The sequence below is a fragment of the Pipra filicauda genome, unplaced genomic scaffold (genome assembly GCF_003945595.2).
Source record: "Pipra filicauda isolate LSUMZ 115617 unplaced genomic scaffold, ASM394559v2 scaffold387_size670060_pilon, whole genome shotgun sequence".
NCBI lineage: Eukaryota > Metazoa > Chordata > Aves > Passeriformes > Pipridae > Pipra > Pipra filicauda.
This window is the reverse complement of record NW_024104517.1, coordinates 411,605-415,615: the sequence shown is the minus strand read 5'-3', so window position 1 is coordinate 415,615 and position 4,011 is coordinate 411,605. Positions and strand designations below refer to the sequence as shown.

The window sequence follows — 4,011 nt, the reverse complement described above, 5'->3', positions numbered from 1 at the left end:
TAACTTTAAGGCAACAGATTTAACTGAGCACTAGTATGTTTTAACTAGATTGTATCCTCAGTATGTGCTTCAGGCTGGGAGAGTGGGAATGAATATCCTTATTTGAAGCATGATTTCTGCTGAGTGGCTGTTGAGTTCAAGAGGTTAAACTGAGCTTCTTGACTAGAGATTGACGTAGCAGCATCCGTTCAGAGAAGGTAGAGGGCAAGAAGAAAAAGGAAGCTCTTGTGCTATGCACTCTATTCACTAGTGAGAGAATTTTATCTAAGATCTGGAACTGTTTGTAGAAAATTTTGACTGAATCCTTCACTATCTGCATCAACTGAAAAGATCAGTGTGGGTACTCTTGGTTCCTCCCTGGTTAGGAAAAAAAAAAAGAATAAGTCAACCCCTGTGCCCACAAGAAACACTACATGTAACAAAATGGTCCAAGGAGGTATCTAGTGAAAGCAGCCAACTGCAGGAGATGGACAACTGTAGGTATGTTTGTCACACTGAAAAATACCACTGCGTAAATAATGGTCTCAAGACACCACTAGAGAGACACTGTCAGTTTAAAATATACCTGCTTAGTTAAGTGAGAACTGCTGGAAGAGCAGTCAGTGGCAGAAACCTGTGACCCCAGAGACAACAAGTAAGCAAAACAAGGAACCAGCTAAAAGGCAACACTAATGACCTTACCTCAGCAAGTAACTAAAGCAGGTAATGTACATGTCGAATCAGAGCACGTGGTGTTGAATTGTTGCAAAATAAGAGATAGAAGAAAGAGAGAAAGTAAAACCAAATGGAAGAAAAGGAATGAGAAAGCATAATGTAAAGAAGATGTAGTCTCCCTCCCATTTTTCTTTCAGTTTTTCTCTCCAATCCAAATTTTCTGCATAGAGCAGTGTATTTTATTTTCGTTGCCATCATTGTCAGCTACACTGGAAGGTCATTTGTGCCATCATTATCAGCATTGCCTTATTGACTGCAGTATGCAACTCAGCTTTTGCTGGTCTTTTGCCTAGCAAGCTCTTCCCAGTCCCAATTTTTGTCATTATAGGGCCATTGGTAGGGGTTTTTTTTGTATAGTTAAAAAAAAAAAAAAAGAAAAAAATGAAAAAAGAGAGAAAGAGAAGAAAAGAAATATAGAAAAAAAAGAGGCTTCTTTAAATTCAGCTGTCTGCTCTTCAGGAAACTGGTCACTCCTCCTGAAAAGAGTATCAGAGGTTGCTTAGCAATAGAAAGATGGCAGCCTGCCTGTCAGACGGCCTTTTTCAGATTATTTCCTAGATAAGTACAATAATTGCAGGGAAGCATCTTATGTGGCTGACTGCACCCTTGCAATGTCTAGGTTAACACAAGGAGAAATGCTATGCTTCAGCTACTTGTACTGCAGCTGATGCCATCTCTTTTCTGGGGAACTAAAACGCAACAACACGTGATATTGCTTTACCTGGTATCATCTCCAGCTAACATTATTTTAAAAATATTATTTTTAATCCTGTAAAGACATATTTAGGAATGGCTGTCATGTGTCCAGACATAAAAGTACACAAAATAAATGTTTCACTAATGATCAGGAATGAAAGTTACTGCTCCTCATGAAAGAGGTTATTAAAAGTCTAATTCCCTAAGCAAATGCATATTATGTTACAAAAAGATTACAATGGCAAGACCTACATGTGAGCCCCCGTGTCTGCATGTGTGTTTAGGAATTTTTATAATTTTAAGTTGTGCATGCTCATCATTTTGCTGTCACTATTACAGCTGCCTTAATTTTATTTATTTTTAACTCGTTATCACAGGGAAAGAGAAAAAAAAGCCAGTTACTCCTTAGACCTGCATTTCTGCATGTGGCCATGCAGTGGCACAGGAGACCAGGAATCTGCAGAACCGCACAAGGCATTTGGTGATTCTGAGGCGGGACTTGGCTCTGGTGCGAGGGGTGGGAGCCTGAGGAATAACTTACCCTGTACCTTGTGCTGGTGCGCGTTACCACAACAGCCGTGATGCCTGTTCGTCCTGCCCCCATGGGCTCCGGGGCTCGGACCTGCCGGCACAGCCCGGCTCCAGCAGCACACGGGCGGGGTGTGTGTCCCGATGGGGTGAGAGGCAGAAGGTGTGTGGCTGCCCTTCACCCCTCTTTCTTCCTTTCTCTTCGACTATGCAAAGCTGATAGGCAGCATCACAGAATCATGGAATCGTAGAATCAGCCGGGTTGGAAAAGACCTCTGAGATCATCAAGTCCAACCCTTGATCCACTACCACCGCGGTTACTAGACCATGGCGCTAAGTGCATCATTTCTGGTACACTCTGCTACAGCTCCTGTGTGTGTTTTCTGCCCCCCGCTGTCGATGTACTCACTGCTGACCCCCATCAGGGCGGGAGCTGCTCGCTCAGGCAGACCTGACTGACTGGCACGACTGAGCGCTGCTCCTGGTTTTAGTGCTTCTTGCTGGGTTAGTGGCACGCTGCGGCAGTTTTGGCAGTCCCGCAAAGCCTAATGCCTGCTCTGGGAAATGGCAGTAATTTCTTTCTTTGCCTGGGAAAGGCTCAGAGCGTCCCGTGTACTGCAATTACGAGCTTTGCCGGTGTTGCCACAATTAACCAGGCTCCTGGACTCAGAACACCCGTCGCACATGTGGTAAGGAGAGGAGGTCTACAGGTCCCCACTGGTGGTCCTTGGTACACAGTGAAACCATCCTCAGGGCAAATCTTCACTGAGTGTCAGAGGAATGCAAAAGCTGTTTCATTCAGGTGAGGAGGGCAGTGTGATAAGGGCTGTGTCCCTCACAGACATCCTGGAGAGAGCAGCAATGCAGTGGCTGCAGCACACTAGTGCACTCGCAGGGCAGCACTGGTGAGGTCCCTGTAAATATATAAATGGAAGATAAGTCCATTTTGTGCAGCCCATGCTGGGATGATCATGCTTGCTGTACTTCAAGAGATATTACACTTCATACTTGGATAATTTCTACTGCAGGAAACATTTCTTCCCTTGGCAGCTTACAGGCAGCAGGGAAAAGGGGAAAAGCCTGTGTGAGGATACTCAATGGCTTTGGCTGGGTTTTATTTCAGGCTTTTCCATCTCCTCAGGGCGAATGAAACAGGTCTAATTTTATAATTAATTTTTGGTTTAGAGATCGAACTTCCTTCCCATTTTCCTAACTCTAAGATTTAGAAGTTCAAGTCAAATTCAAAGGAAAAAAACTGAAAAGAAGCATTGAATTCTGACCCCTTTCACTGTCAACATCATCCCTCCTGCCTCTTCCTTTAAGCAAAAGAAGACACACACAGGAGTTTGTTCTGAAGGCACAGATGTATCGTGTGTAGAGCACAGTAATAAACAAGCAAGTGTCCAGGATTTGCAGTTGTTTATTCTGGCCCAAAGACTGAAAAAAGGTGTAACTACACAATCAGCTGGTTCAAATTACCCCTAATGATAACTCCAGTGCCAGAAACTCTACGATTAAACCCTTTTGCACAGCATACACGTCCCGTCCTGTGGAGCCAGTCACGACTACGTGCAGGTGAGGACACGCCGTCCCTCCAGGTGGCGATACAGCCATTTTTTTCCTGTATTTCTTTTTTTCTGAATGTTACAGAAAAGCTGTTTCGATTCTGCACAGCAAGAGCTGATGATTTGAAATTTATATGTAAACATTGCATTTCTTTACAGTATTTATTTATAGTGACAATTATTCTGTGTATATATAGAGATGTATATACATAAATTCAAAACATATGTCTTTCTGTCTATACATAGATACCCACATCTACTTCTCACTGGAGCTATGCAAGCTACATGTCTGCATTCTGCTCTGCTCTGCCTGGACAGAACTCTGCTGCAGATGAATGAGGAAGATGTCCTGCCAGGAAGGAATGAAGAGGGATGGCAGCGGTGTAATTTCTAATTAATTAATCCATCATGATTAACTTCTGACATTGAAGCAATTGTGTTTAGTGTCTGCTGAGTGTCTGATCCAAAGACAGCTGCAATGAGCATTGCAAGGGAGAATTGATCCAGA

The 4,011-nt window shown here is 43.4% G+C and overlaps 1 long non-coding RNA gene across 1 annotated transcript; it reads right to left on the bottom strand.

The window, feature by feature from the left end:
* Positions 1-240: 240 nt before the first annotated feature.
* Positions 241-2,034, bottom strand: LOC120323959. Its single transcript, XR_005564904.1, has 2 exons — positions 1,952-2,034; positions 241-357 (listed from the first exon to the last, which is right to left on the bottom strand). It is a non-coding gene; the product is annotated as an uncharacterized LOC120323959 (long non-coding RNA).
* Between the last annotated feature and the right edge of the window lie 1,977 nt (positions 2,035-4,011).